Below are 16160 nucleotides of genomic sequence, written 5' to 3'. Positions count from 1 at the left end.
TGCTGTCTCTGGGGTTGCACAGAGTCGGACATGACTGAAGTGACTTAGCAGCAGCAGCAGCATACTTAACTTATATATATTAAGTTTTATATATAATATCATATATTATTATATTATAAATATATATTAAGTTTCTCATGAAACTTAATATGAGAAACGCTGGGCTGGAAGAAGCACAAGCTGGAATCAAGATTGCCGGGAGAAGTATCAATAACCTCAGATATGCAGATGACACCACCCTTATGAAAGAAAGTGAAGAAGAAATAAAGAGCTTCTTGATGAAAGTGAAAGAAGAGAGTTAAAAAGTTGGCTTAAAACTCAACATTCAGAAAACTAAGATCATGGCATCCAGTCCCATCACTTCATGGCAAATAGATGGGGAAACATTGGAAACAGTAGCTGACTTTATTTTGGGGGGCTCCAAAATCACTGCAGATGGTGATTGCAGCCATGAAATTAAAAGACACTTATTCCTTGGAAGGAAATTTATGACCAACCTAGACAGCATATTAAAAAGCAGAGACATTTACTTTGTCAACAAAGTCTGTCTAGTCAAGGCTATGGTTTTCCCAGTAGTCATGTATGTATGTGAGAGTTGGACCATAAAGAAAGCTGAGTGCCGAAGAATGGATGCTTTTGAACTGTGGTGTTGGAGAAGACTCTTGAGAGTCCCTTGGACTGCAAGGAGATCCAACCAGTCCATCCTAAAGGAGATCAGTCCTGGGTGTTCATTGGAAGGACTGATGTTGAAGCTGAAACTCCAATACTTGGGCCACCTGATGCGGAGAGCTGACTCATTTGAAAAGACCCTGATGCTGGGAAAGATTGAGGGCAGGAGGAGAAGGGGACAACAGAGGATGAGATGGTTGGATGGCATCACTGACTCAATTGACATGAGTTTGGGTAAACTCCGGGAGCTGGTGATGGATAGGGAGGCCTGGGGAGAAGGCAATGGCAACCCACTCCAGTGTTCTTGCCTGGAGAATTCCAGGGATGGTGGAGCCTGGTGGGCTGCTGTCTATGGGGCTGCACAGAGTCAGACACGACTGAAGTGACTTAGCAGTAGCAGCAGGGAGGCCTGGCATGCTGCGTGTGGTTCATGGGGTTGCAAAGAGTCAGACAGGACTGAGCTACTGAACTGAACTGAACTGATACATATATATAATTGAATCACTTTGTTGAACATCTGAAATTAATATAATTTTGTAAGTTAACTATACTTAAAAAAATTGCCCAAGGAGAGTGGTAACTAGGGATCATATTCATCCCTAGTTCCTGTACATTAATGGAGCAACTACCAGTGGTTGGGAACTATACAGGTGTTGGAGACTGACCCTGTCTTCAGTGGCAAAGGCAGAAGAGTCACTGATGATTGCATATATGTGCAAGTGCTGTGACAGAACAAGGTCCGCTGGGAACAGTAGGGACCACACCTTCATGACAGCCCTGACTGGGAGGCTATCAAGAGCTATCAGGGAAGGCTTCCAAGAGGAAGTGCTTACTGTGAGGAGGCCTGTGGGCTGTGCAGGAGTAAGTCAAGTGGACAGAAGGAGCACAGCAATCAAGGACAGATGCCCTTTTGGGACAATGGGAAGCAGCTCTGACAAAATGGATGCCAGATAATGTGGTCTGCTCCATGAAAGACCTTACGCTTTCTTTGGAGGCACTGAATCGAAGAGCGTTGAGTTGAGAAAAGTATCTTGAAGTCATGAAGTCAATACAGGTTCTGAGCTTCGCATAGCATAGTTAAGCTCCAGGTGTGGCTGTCAAACCATTTCACCTCTATAATTTTGTGGTCAACCAGCAGTAACACCCACCTCTTAGGGTTACTTCAAAGACTAAATGGAATTATTTACTTACATCAAGCTGGCAGCAAAGTGTGTGTCACCTAAAGAGCATTTTAATAAACATCAGTTTTCTTTGCCTACAAAGAAAAAAAAAAGTCGGCAGGTCTTTTCTCTATATACAATCCATATTGCCCCGAAGCCTCTCCCCTTTCTCTTCCTATAATGCACCCCCAAATAATTTTATTTTCCATCAGAGGCCCCCCAGATCTGCTCTCTGTTCTTCAATATATATGCACAAAATTCAGCTTCTCTCTAGCTAAGTTTTTTGCAGGGCATTGGAGAGAGGGAGACAAAATGAGTTGGCAACAGACTGTCTTCTAGTTAAGTAGTGCATATAGCTGTCTTTTTTTTAAAAGTTACCTAGTATTCCCTTGTGTGCCTCTACCAAGTTGTATCCCAATTCCCTATCAATAATGATAACTAAAATGCATTGAGTATATACTATGGACTAGGAACTATTCTAAGTACTACAACAAACCAGTGGAGTAAATTTTATTAGCTTCATTTTACAGATGGGGGCTTCCCTGGGGGCTCAGTGGTAAAGAACCTGCCTGCCAATGCAGGAGATGAGGGTTCGATCCTTGAGTCGGGAAGAGCCCCTGGAGAAGGAAATGGCAACCCACTCCAGTGTTCTTGCCTGGGAAATCCCATGGACAGAGGAGCCTGGGGACTACAGCCCATGGGGTCGAAAAAAGTCAGACACTACTTAGTGACTGAGCACAAGCAAACTAATTGGAGAGTGAGATAATGTCTCCATGATCACACAGTAAATTGTGGAGATGGGATTTGAATCCAGGCAATTCTTAATCACAATGCCATATTGCTTCCCTATTGATGGGGCATTTAGGGCTTTCCTATTTTTTTTCTATTACAGATAACGTAGTATTAATCATACTTGTACATAGACATTTTTATTGGTCCTTCAGGAAACTATCTACTATTTCTTTAAAGTTATTGATAGACAAGCCTACTTATGAAAATCACTTCCAATTGGTTAGCAATCTAGTAGAAATTAGTCATGTGTAGTCATACATATGGGCTTCCCAGGTGGCTCAGTGGTAAAGAATACTCCTACAATGCAGGAGACGTGGGTTCAGTCTCTGGGTTAGGAAGATACCCTAGAGAAGGAAATGGCTAGGCGCTCTAGCATTCTTGCCTGGGAAATCCCATGGACAGAGGAGCCTGGCGGCTTTGTACAAGAGTCAGACACGACTTAGTGACTAAACAACAACAACATATATATGTTGACAAAACTTACTCTCAGATCATAATATAAATTCATTTTGAATATATTTTAGATTATGTGTATTTTATTAGACTATATAAATCACATTTCATATACTTCATCTATTTTATTCCAAAACCTTCAACTATCTTGAATAATGTTCTTTCTTGTTGAGTGTATCCATTTTCAAAGACTTGTACAAACATGGATATAAACTGAATTCATTTTCCCCCTTTCCAATTTATCTTACAGATTTCTAAAACTAAGTATGAGAAATATCTATGAACTTCAACATAAAAGTATTTTAGATTTGAGTGTTCTGGAATAGAAAAATTTACATGTTTCTATAAATGAAATGTGTAAGTACTGAAATGTATAAAGTAAACATGAAGAGCATTCTTTCTGACTAGATGTAAATAGAATATACTATTAAGAATCTATTATGAGGCAGCCAAAATTTATTTGCCCAAGTTTTCTTCCAGGATTTTTCTAAGAACTGGAGAAATAATACTGTTATAATCTATTTGGGTTACTATAACAAAATGCCACACACTGGGTAGCTTATAAACAACAGAAATTTATTTCTTACAGTTCTGGAGGCTGGAAGTCCAAGATCAGGAGCCAGCATGGTCAAGTTCTGGTGAAGACCCTCTTCCAGGCTGCAGACTATCATCCCTCGCTGTGTCCGTACACGGACACTAGGAAACCCTGGAGGGTCTCCTTTATAACAGAAACAATCCCATTCATGAAAGTTCCAGCCTCATAACTTAAGCACCTTCCAAAAGTGCCACCTCCTAATACCATCACCTTAGGGATTTAGGATTTCAACATATGAATGTTAAGGAAACACTAACGTTCAAATCATAGCAAATGCCTAACGTGACAGCAGTTGTCCTCAATTATAGGAAAGTAACTGCCAATGGTAAACTAGACAACTGTGCTGGGAGCTATTGGTACATTCTCCCTGATTCATGCTATCAAATTAAAGGGATGATTTCAACAGCAGCAATGATGAACTGGAGTCTGAAATGTCCTGGGATTTAATTATCATATGTGCATTCAATAGGACTTGGATTTAGTAAGTCTCTGCAGCATTTAGGCTGCTTCTAAAATTTCTGTTCACTGCATGTATCACAATCTTTTGACATTATAGTTTTTCAGCTATATACCAATTTGGAAAAAATGATCTGGTTAAGAGCAGGGTTTGAAAAAATCATTATATTCAACTTTTTTTTTCTTTAAAAAAGAAAAAACGCTGTGATACTGTACAAAATGATTTGTTAAAAGAGAAAGCTCCATAATCTGTTTCCTAGATTTAAGTCTTGGCTCTACTGCTTAGCAGCTATGTCATCTCTATTACTATTCCCCTTTTTTTTTTTTTTTTGGCCAAGCCACACGCTTGCAGGATCTTAATTCCCCATCCAGGAGTTAAGTTAATTAACCCATAACCTCCACAGTGAAAGTACAGAGTCCTAACCACTGGACCGCCAGGGAATTCCCACTATTACCTATTGATATGGGGGTTGCATATGCTATGATGATAGCAACACCTGCCTCAGAGATTTGACTAAATAACTTAATATGTGTAAAACACTGGACAAGAGTAAGTGCTTAATGAGTGTAATGTGCTGTTGCTATTCCATCCTTTAAAAAGAAAGAATGAAAATGAATACCTAGAATCCTGCCTGCGACTTAGTATGCAACCAATCCATAGTTTAGTATTAGAACAGACAGCGTTAAATGGCTTTTTACACAAAATACTTTACATCAAAAATTTTATTATAGCTCATTGAAAATAGTAAGAATGGGAAAACCTTGGTTTTAGAAATGAACTAAAAAGTAAATGCAGTTATAGGCAAGGGTATTTAGAGAACATTTAATTTTTTTCACTAGCTCTGGCAATGTAATTTCCAACCAATAATGTGCATACATGCTATAGAAACAGGTCTTTGGACAGCAGAGTAATGCATCGTGGGAAACTATAATCATTGCTTTTTACAACTGGGTATGATCCTGTAAAATCTGTGCTGTTGGTGACAAACAACAGAGGAGGAGACAGATGGATGAGCAGGAGCTCTTCACAGCTGCTGGAGGACAAATCAAAACTGATGTCCTACCAATGGAGGATTAATGACATCTACTTTTACCAAGGATTTAGACAAATGTGCAAAATATACAGCAATTTTTTAAAAAGTGACTTATGGGGCTAAGAAGAAAAAGTAAAAAAGGATCTGTTATTAAAGGGATATTTTCCTTTTGCCTGATTTTTGTGGACTGATGGTCCCATCTGTGCAAATATATTCATGTGGTAGGTAAAATAATGGCCCCAAATATGTCCATGTTCTAATCCTCCCCCCAACCTGTGAATGTTACCTTACATGGCAAAAGGGATTTTGTAGATATGACTGAATTAAGGATCCTGAGATAGGGAGATTATTCTGGATTATCTGGGTGGGCATAATGTAAGCAGAAAGATCCTAATAAGAGCAGGACAGGACAAGAGTCACTGGAGACTGGAAGATACTATGTTGCTGGCTTTAGAGTCATAGGAAAGGGGACTTCCCTGGTCCAGTGGTTAAGATTTTGTGCTCTTGCTGCAGGATGGGGTTCATCCCCTGGTCAGGGAGCTAACATCTTACAAGCTTTGAGATGCAGCCAAAAGTAAATACATAAATAAAGACATAGGAAGGAATTAGGAGTCAACAAATGCAAGTAGCTTCTAGAAGCTGGAAGAGACAAGGAAGCAGATTCTTGCCTAGAGCCTCCAGAGAGAAATGTAGCCCTTCCCGACAACCAGTAAAACCCATTTCAGATCCCTGACCGGAGGACTGTAAGATAATACATCTGTGTTGTTTTAAGCTACATTTGTGGCACCATGTGAGGACAGCAGGTGGAAACTAAATACATTTACTAATCTGCACCTAACCTGTGGAGACACTAATTTGTAGCCAGTACAAACCGAAGTGACTTCTAGTTAGTCACTCAGTCACGTCCGACTTTTTGTGACCCCATAGTCTGTAGCCCACAAGGCTCCTCTGTCCATGGGATTCTCCAGGCCAGAATACTGGAGTGGGTTGCCATTCCCTTCTCCAGGGGATCTTCCCAACCCAGGGATCAAACCCAGATCTCCTGAATTGCAGGCAGATTCTTTACCATCTGAGCCACCAGGGAAGCCTCATGCTTCTAGTTCTCTTGGATTAAAACTGGAGTTATCTGTGGAAAAACGATTTCTTTCGGGGCTTGAGCAGGAAAAAATGCAAGGTGAATCTAGAGTGTCTCAGTGTGAGAAAGTAAAGAAGTGCTGAGAAAGTGTGAGGGCACACGGAAAGAGCACAGGAGCTAAGTGAAAGAGCCTGCAATGGCCAAAGCTGGGACAATTAGCACAGCAAAATAATGACAGTGTTGGATTATAACCATAACCTCCCAAATAAAATATGTATCCATGAATCTGCAATGAAATAGACAAACAAATAAATGGCAGAGAATGGACAAGTCCACTGGTGAGTTAACGTTAGTTTAGGAAAGTCTGAGGAGAAATAAAATGTTTACATAGTTCAAATGGGCTCCCTCCTGGTATCTTTTAATTACAAATGGAAAGACAGTAAGGTTACAATGGAGAAACCAGAAGACACCAGCTATACCAAGTAACCAGGCTAATAGCAGTAACATGGTAGGCAGAATTCTGAGATGTTCACTCTCTGCCTTTCCCTCCCCACTCTTGGGACACACCTGTCATAATCTTCCAGGTTGTGAATACCATGGATTTTAATCCTGTGACTAGGCTATATTATGTGAGATTACGTGTTTGCCTGACCTAATCATATGAGCCTTGTAAATATGGGTCCAGAAGTCAGAGATGCAAAAAAAAAAAAAAAAAAGAAGTCAGAGATGCAAAGTGTAAGAGGGATTGTCAGGGAGGGCAATTCTCCTGCTGCCCTTGTGAATGGAGGGGCTGCAGGTGAGAACTTGAGAATGGCTTCCAGGAACTGAGAGAGATTCCTACTGCCAATCAGCAGGTAAACCATCCATCCTGGATTCTGCCAACAACCTGAATGAGCTGGAAGAGGACCACCAGCTCCAGATGAGAACGCAGCCCAGCTGACACCTTGGTATTGGCCTTGGGAGACCCCAAGCAGGGATACCACCCAGTCTGCCTGGACCCCTGCCCTGCAGATAAGATGGGTGCTGTGTGGTGGTGCTAGGTCTGTGGAGCTGTGTCGCAGCAGCAGTACAAAACCACACAGCCAGTCCCAGCACAGCTCAGCATCACGTCCTCCCTCACAGCATGCTCTGAAAGGACACGCCATGTCTCAGATTCCCCCATCTAATCACGAGGAAATATTAGAGAAACTCAGATTGAGAGACGTTCTACAAAATAATAGACTGGTACTCTTCAAGACTGTGGCGGTCATGAAAGATAAGGAAAATTTGAGTATCTGAGACAGAAAAGGGACATCAGTGGTAAACTGGCAAAAATCAGAATAAAGTCTGTAGTTTAGTTGACAGAAAAAAATTACAACAGAACATACCCAAGGCTATTTCTCTGTAGAATTGGGCAACTCCATGTAATAGTAAGAAATTCACTTCTAGAATTTATTTTTCCAATTGTTAGGTAACATGAAAAACATTTGCAGTGTGCTTTAAGATTCTTAGCTAAAATGGTAAGTTATGCTGCTTACTGTTTGCCTTTTAATAATTCTATTTGCCTTTAAGATGGCTTAATTTTGGAAGAGTTGGTGTGTTTTGGGAGACTTGGCATGCTTCAACATTGTAATGACTTTGACCCAGTGGCAGAGATTAATGAAAGCAAATACTATTAATGGGTGAAATCCGAAAATGAAAAATCGGACAATATAGTACATTGTAGGGGCTTTTGTGGTTGTTGCTTTGATGTTTGCTTTTTACTTTTATTTCAAATTAGGAAGTTAGCATGTAAAACTATAAATACACAAAATCTTTTCAATAACTTAAAAGAATGAACATTTTAAAAGTTTCCTGAATTCAAGATACAGAGAGGGAAGCAAAAAAACTAACACACAGTTTGTATGAACAGTTTGATTCATACAAGATAGAAATCCCCTTCCAATAGAAAAAAAAAAAAGATAAATGACCGGCATGGGGTATGTGCATAAGTTTTCTAAGAATGGTATCATCAATCTCTTTCCTTATAATTTTTTTCTCAGCTTCATTTTAGAAAACTGGACACATGCTATAGAGATTAAATGATAATTTATCACTTCATCATATTATTGCATGAAGTACTCTGACTTTGCTGCTTATACTTGTAAGGTAATTCTTCCCTCCTTCCTCCATAGAGAGAAACCTAGTGCCTACCATCTAGCTCAAGGCTGGCTTAACGGCCTCCTCTGAGGTTAATGTTAACATCGTCCTGGACAGAGCAACAGGAAGCATCTGTGTATCTTACCACAACTGAGATGATCTACTCTTTCCCCATTTGAAGTCTAAATTCTGTTGGTATTAAATTACTTAATTGCTCTTTCTTTACACATTTAAAACATTTAGATATATAAAACATCATGGTAATAAGCTCTGAGAAAACTGAAATGATTTATGACTATGTAAATATTTATTTAATTCTTCCCAGCTGGTCAATATTGATTTTCTTTCTCCTGTCTATAATTTAAAGGAAACTTGTGTTAGGAAAGCTATTCTGACAAATCTTTTGTTCTTATGTTCCAGAATCATCTATGGTGACAGCAAAACTCAGGGAACACTGTTAGTTAATCAACAGCTGTCACGTTACCTGGAAGAGCAGATGGTAAAACTGATCCCACCCTAAAAAGTGGCGGAAGGGGATACTCGAGGACATTTGCTTAAATACGCTCGAGAGTTTCCACAAAACGGCTTTAATGAAAGCCATATTGTTTTCCTTTTGTACGTTTGCCTTTTACTTTGGATGATTCTCTTATGCTGTATTTTCAATTTTTAACCTGACAAGTTTTCAGCATTAACTGACATTAGTTATTTAAAAATAGAGTATAAGGACTTCCATGGCGGTCCAGTGGTTAAGACTCTGCGCTTCCAATGCAGGTTTGATCCCTGGTCAGGGAAGTAAGATCCCACAAGTTGAGCAGTGTGGCAAAAAAAAAAAAAAGAATGTACAACAGAATATGCCAATAGAAAAAAGTAGAATACTTAACACCACTCCCAGGTTTTTTTTTAGCAGGACTTTAACATGGTCAAATGGAATACAATGCTCAAAGGTTATTGACATAATTAGAATTGTACAGATATTTTACTAATCATCTTGGACTCTTGTATTGAGATTGACAACAGTAAGTCCAACACAAGCTTTCTTAGAACTTTTCTCACTTAACCTATCTAAAAGTCATATGTTAATTATCATATTAGTCTCAAAGAGATTGTACTGTTTAAAAACTCAAAATTTCAAATTAATTCAATAAATATTTATGGTGCATATTGTGTGCTAGGCACTATTCTACATGCTAAGTCAACAAAACAGATCAAGAGGGAAAAAAAAAAAAAAGGACAAAACAGCTAGCCTTCAAGGAGTTTATATTTTTAAAACCAGGATCTGGGGCTTCCCTGGTGGTCCAGTGGTTAAGACTCTGTGCTTCCAATGCAAGGGGTGAAGGTCCAATCCCTGGTCAGGGAACTACGACTGCTCTACCGGGCAAGGGGTGGAAGGGAATAAAGAAAAGTAAAACTAGATCTGTATATAAATAAAACATCCCAAAGCAATAGTTCTTACTTTTCTTGTCAGACTTAAGCCACTTGAGGGCAGAGATGCCATTTCCCCATATCTTAACCACAGTGCCTAGCACACTATAAATGATTCATAGGTACTCCTTGAATAATTAAATAGCAGATTTTTCTTTTTTTGTTTAAGTATAAATAATTGCCTTCTTCATTGCCTGTTACATCTGTTCAAACTTTTTGCCTTGGCTTTCAAGATCCTCTTAACTGAGCCCTTCCCCTACTACTTCCTTTTCCTCTATCTTTCCCAACACACCTTCTGTTGAGACATGCTCACTCCTGCTTTGGCAAATGTTATTTTTCTTTCCTCTGTCCAGGTAAATAAAAATTTTCTCCATTTAGATTCAACAAACACTGATTTAGTATCTTCTACATACCAGGACTGTGGTAGAGCTGTCCACAGGTCTCCTTAAATCTACACAAGCGCTCTCATTGATTTTTAGAAGGCATGGGAGAGGCTCCGAGTTCTGAGAGCAGCCTGAGGTCCCTGGGCTACTCAGTTGGGTGGATCCCCCACAATAACCCAAGGCAGCCTCCTCTTCTTGCTCTGCCCCTTCCATTCCCTACTAGAAGCTCTTACTTGTTCTCCAGGGGCTTCCTGGATATTATCTACCTCTGCAACTAGATCCTAAGTTCACAACTGTGAATTATATCAGTATCTTCTTTTACTTCCCTGCAGAACCTAACCAAATACCATGCCCAATGAATGTGCAATAAATAAGCCGCTGAGAAGGTTAACCAACTGTGGCTGTCTCTTACTTTTGACTGTTAGGAAGTTAACCTTTGCAATAAATCCCATCTTTTGAATCAAGTTCTATACAGTCAAAACCTGCTGTGTGAAAAAAAAGACATCCTTTTAGTCATAAACACCTCATTTGAGATTCAAGTTATCTTTGACTTATAGGTAAACAATTTAATGTTCAGCTGATCTAATTCTTCATTGACTTGAATCACAACACAAGCCTGTTGATTTTTCTCAGCAAAGAAAACCTCATGTTCCCAGGTTCTCTTTCATTCTTCTGACCACACACTGGCTCCTTGGTGTCGTTGAGGTATGGCAAGCAAAACTGCATGGCTAAACTGTATTTTGATGAGATAACCTATCCAGGTCAGATGTTATAATCAGCCAACAAATCTACCACAGAGGTGCCTAGCTTGACCAGAAGTAGGGGGTGCGGAACTTAAAATATTTTTAAGCCCAGTGGTCTCCAAGTTCTTCTCAACCAGGTCAGTTCAAACCCTTATCCTGTGCTGAGACTATAAAGCCAATGAGGATGGGGACTGATTTGCTCACTATTTAACTACTGCAGGATGCTACAAATGTCAGCCTCATATGATACACCAGTATCTCTTCAATTTTTTGTCCCTAATCCACCATAAAAATATACATACATGCATCTGTAACTGGAGAATATCTTTTTGTGAAATAATACATCAACCACAATGACTTTGGATATTTTCTCTTCTATATCACTATTCTCTCCAGTAGGTCATAAGCTGCCAAACTGATTTCTTAAGTTCCCTCTTGTAAACACTCTATGCCACAGAGTTGAGGTGAGGTCTCTCGCCACTGTATCATGCAATACCCTGAACAAGAAGACTTGTCATCATTAAAAAAATTTTATTTATTTTTAGCTGCGCTGGGTTTTAGTTGCAGCTTTTGAGATCTTCACTGTGGCATGCAGACTCTTGGCTGTGGCACGTGGGATCTAGTTCCCTGACCAGGGATGGATCCTGGGTCCCCTGCATTGAGAGCACAGAGTCTTACCCGCTGGACCACCAGGGAAGTCCCTCGTCATCATTTTCTGTTAAAGCCAAGTGCCAGGGAAATGCATAGCTGTCTGGAAGGAACATGGCTAAGTGAATAAACACTTGTGGTTTTGTGTTGATTGAGCCTCTTGTGAAAATATACAGTTCGATCATATTTTTAAAAGATAATTTTGTCAAAAGCAGTAATAACTAGTCAAAAAGAAAAACCTCACACAAATCATGCAAGAAAATAGTAAATATGTAAGTGAAAATAAAGTGAAAGTTGCTCAGTCCTGTCCGACTCTTTGTGACCCCATGGACTGTAGTCCACTAGGCTCTCCTGTCCATGGAATTTTCCAGGCAAGAATACTGGAGTGGGTAGCCATTCACTTCTCCAGGGGATCTTCCTAACCCAGGGATCGAACCAAGGTCTCCCACATGCAAGCAGATTCTTTACCATCTGAGCTACTGGGGAAATTATGTAAGTAGGGTTCTAATTAGGTATTTGTTCTTCAATACTTTAGGAACTGCTTCTAGAGCAAGATCCTCTTTTACAGTTTTCTAATTAAAATCCTACCTTAATTCCAGGCACTTTCTATGAATTCAGTGGCAAAAATGGGAATGGACAGTTGTGGAGTGGCTGTTACATGTCATACAGTATACTACATACGGTCTATCACTCACCTTATTCAATCAATCGTGTTGAGAATGAGAGCACTGAGGTTTGAGGGGCTGGGGAAACTTAGTTTGTACAGCTGCTGCTAAGTCGCTTCAGTCGTGTCTGACTCTGTGCGACCCCATAGACGGCAGCCCACCAGGCTCCCCCGTCCCTGGGATTCTCCAGGCAAGAACACTGGAGTGGGTTGCCATTTCCTTCTCCAATGCATGAAAGTGAAAAGTGAAAGAAAAAAAAAAAAGAAAAGTGAAAGGGAAGTTGCTCAGTCGTGTCCGACCCTTAGCGACCCCATGGACTGCAGCCTACCAGGCTCCTCCATCCATGGGATTTTCCAGGCAAGAGTACTGGAGTGGGGTGCCATTGCCTTCTCCGAGTTTGTACAGCTAGTAAATAAATATTAGCTTTGGGAGTCACACATGGTTTTCTGATCTAAACCCCCCAGTTTGTCTACTATTTAACACTGTAGGTACATTTTAAACAATGAACTAGTACCTGCCCTATTAAACATTTCACTGGAAATATGTGTCAAACATCTATGTTTGTTTTTTTTTTTTTGTGGGGTTACTTGTTTTGAAGATATTTCATAAACCTTTCCATGTCTTGTCAGAAAAGTCTTCTTCAAGATCTCATGTTGAAATTTAAATGCCCCTCGCTCTCTCTCTCTCTTTAGAACGGGCTTCCCTGGTGGCTCAGATGGTAAAGCACCTGCCTCCAATGTTGGAGGCCCAGGTTCGATCCCTGGGTTGGGAAGATCTCCTAGAGAAGAGAATGGCTACCCACTCCAGTATTCTTGCCTGGAGAATTCCATGGACAGAGGAGCCTGGTGAGCTAATGGTCCATGGCGTTGCAAAGAGTCGGACACAACTGAGAAACTAACACTTTCTCTTTAGAACAGCTAATGAAAAGGTGTAAACTGGTCACATTATTTCTCTTCTGTACTCTGTATGGACTCTTCCGTATTTCATTTTACAGTTTTTAAGACCTTGGATGAGTCTGAAGGACACTCAGATCTCAGCTAATCTTAAAATTCTTTGCTGCAGACTATCAACTATCTGAGTATTTAGAAAAAAGAGTCAATTGATTGTTTTTGTAGGTATTGTGGTGTAGATATTTGGTATGCCATAATCATAGTTGTTGTCTTTTTCTGTGCTGAGTTAATTCAACTTGTGACTAGTGCTGCTAAGTCCACTGTCTTGGTAATGTTTAAAAACAAAACACAAACAAAACTGCACTCCCTGACCTTGGGCTGTGCTGCCTGCAAGATGTTTATTGGCAAGTAACCAGAGAGCAGCTGACCTTCACATGGCACTAAGGCTCTGCCTTATGCATTATGCCCTGTAATCTCACAACAATACAATGAGGTAGGTACTATTATTATCCCTGAGAGGCTAAGCAGCTTGCCTAGGGTCATACTACCAAGGAAAATGGTGGAGCCAAGTTTCTAAACCAGATAGCCTGGACTGGAGACTAACCTCTGAAACTACTTCAGCTCCTCCTGCACAAAAGAACACATATCAGGGGGGAAGAAAGTTCTGGAAAACAACTCAAGGCACAGAGTAAGAATACGGTACACTCAGATTGGCACCAGAAGGCTTCAGAAAGAAGATTGTGAGCATAGCATCAGGGCAGAGTGGGACTTAATTGGCAAAGCTGAGAACAGAGGCATTATGACAGGAATGGGCAGGGCTTGCTCTGTGGGGTAAAACAGCATCAGGATAATAGCAGGAGACTAGGTTATGTAGTTTTTAGTAAAATTTTACCTACGTCTATGCCTTCATTTCTCTTTCTGGTTTTCCTTAAGAAGAAAACAAAATGCAAATAACTACTATAGGACATAAAGCACTCAAACAGACATAAAACAGAAACATCAGTGTATAAACAGTACAATTTTTATTGACTGAAGTCATTTCTTCTTACTGGTGTACTACAACTGGCCTCATCATTTCATAGCTTAGAAAATCTCCTTTACCTGAATTTAAATCAAGCTGTTTAAATTGTGTTAATGGTTATTCCTTACTTTAATTGAATGAGAGGATTTCCCACTACCCCCCTTCCCCATCCTTACTTGAATTCTGGCACCCTGTAACAAATCTATGTCAAAGATATTACAGCACAGGAAGCCCAAACTTATTAATGGATTGTGTTGCAGAGTATCACTGTAAATTAGCTATTTGGAACCCGGGATTAATTTTCCCATGGAAATAGTAGTTAAGTTCCTAGTGGGTCTACAAAGCTTGCTTAACCAGGAACGTAGTAAAACAGTCACCTTTGTGTTGATCTCTGCCTATTATTCTGAGGACTCCATGGATTTCTTTTCTTATTACAATGTTTTAGCTAACAATCACCTTGGGGACACAGTTTTCTCATTACAAGTTTTAGAAAAAGTTGACTATCACAATTTTGCTCAAATCTAACCTTTGATACTGCTTTGGGGGGTGTTTGTTTCTACTAAGTTAAAAGTATTAGTCGCTCAATTGTGTCCCACTCTTTGTGACCCCATGGACTGCAGCCCTCCAGGCTTAGGCTCAGTCTCCTCTGTCCATGGAGTTATCCAGGCAAGAATACTGGAGTGGGAAGCCATTCCCTTCTCCAGGGGATCTTCCCAACCCAGGGATAGAACCTGGGTCCTTTGCACTGCAGGCAGATTCTTTACTGTCTGAGCCACAGGGAAGCCCCTTCTTTCTACTAACCATTACTTAAAACACAGCTTCAGTTGGAGAGGTGTTTTCCTCAGTCTAAGGTCAGTCTAAGAAGGGAATATCAGACCACCTGACCTGCCTCCTGAGAAATCTGTATGCAGGTCACGAAGCAACAGTTAGAACTGGACATGGAACAACAGACTGGTACCAAATAGGGAAAGGAGTACATCAAGGCTGTATATTGTCACCCTGCTTATTTAACTTACATGCAGAGTACGTCATGAGAAATGCTGGGCTGGATGAAGCACAAGCTGGAATCAAAATATACAGATGACACCACCTTTATGGAAGAAAGTGAAGAAGAACTAAAGCGCCTCTTGATGAAAGTGAAAGAGGAGAGGTAAAAAGTTGGCTTAAAACTCAACATTCAGAAAATGAAGATCATGGCATCCAGTCCCATCACTTCATGGCAAATAGATGGGGAAACAATGGAAATAGTGAGAGACTTTATTTTGGGGAGCTCCAAAATCACTGCAGATGGTGACTGCAGCCATGAAATTAAAAGATGCTTGCTCCTTGGAAGAAAAGTTATGACCAACCTAGACAGCATATTAAAAAGCAGAGACATTACTTTGCCAACAAAGGTCCGTCTAGTCAAAGGTATTGTTTTTCCAGTAGTCATGTGTGGATATGAGAGTTGGACCATAAAGAAAGCTGAGTGGTGAAGAATTGATGCTTTTGAACTGTGGTGTTGGAGAAGACTCTTGAGTCCTTTGGTCTGCAAGGAGATCCAACCAGTCCATCCTAAAGGAAATCAGTCCTGAATATTCATTGGAAGGACTGATGCTGAAGCTGAAGCTCCAGTACTTTGGCCACCTGATGTGAAGAACTGACTTATTGGAAAAGACCTTGATGCTGGGAAAGACTGAAGATGGGAGAAGGGGACAACAGAGGATAAGATGGTTGGATGGCATCACCGACTCAATGGACATGAGTTTGAGCAAGCTCCAGGAGTTGGTGAGGGACAGGCAAGCCTGACATGCTGCAGTCCATGGGGTCACAAAGAGTTGGGCACAGCTGAGCGACTGAAATGAAGGTTGGGGTCAAAAGAAATGGCCAGAGACTGCCAAGGCTGAAGTGATGTCACATTCTTTGCCTGCAGTGTGACAAGAAGGCAGTGATATGGCACTGGGGACATGTCCTGTCCCTGCTGCTGCAGGTGACTATCTGCCTCCTGGAGAGTATCTTCTATCCCTTATGGGGATTTGAAAAAAAAAAGACCTTTC

General features: G+C 40.5%; 1 long non-coding RNA gene and 1 other non-coding gene across 2 annotated transcripts in view; one reads left to right on the top strand and one right to left on the bottom strand.

The window, feature by feature from the left end:
• The window catches only part of LOC133227713 (uncharacterized), a 28710-nt gene extending 16313 nt beyond the window's left edge, over positions 1-12397 (bottom strand). The window contains exons 1-2 of the long non-coding RNA XR_009729917.1: positions 12244-12397; positions 1861-1924 (exon numbers count right to left, since the gene is read on the bottom strand). This is a non-coding gene — a long non-coding RNA (uncharacterized LOC133227713). The remainder of the gene's footprint in view (positions 1-1860; positions 1925-12243) is intronic.
• Positions 12398-12913: 516 nt separating this feature from the next.
• On the top strand, positions 12914-12985 carry TRNAW-CCA (transfer RNA tryptophan (anticodon CCA)). Its single transcript has one exon. It is a non-coding gene; the product is annotated as a tRNA-Trp (tRNA).
• The last annotated feature ends 3175 nt before the right edge of the window (positions 12986-16160 follow it).

This window comes from Bos javanicus, chromosome 2 (genome assembly GCF_032452875.1).
Source record: "Bos javanicus breed banteng chromosome 2, ARS-OSU_banteng_1.0, whole genome shotgun sequence".
NCBI classification, from domain to species: domain Eukaryota; kingdom Metazoa; phylum Chordata; class Mammalia; order Artiodactyla; family Bovidae; genus Bos; species Bos javanicus.
The sequence above is the reverse complement of the archived record's forward strand: the minus strand, read 5'-3'. Positions and strand labels throughout refer to the sequence as shown.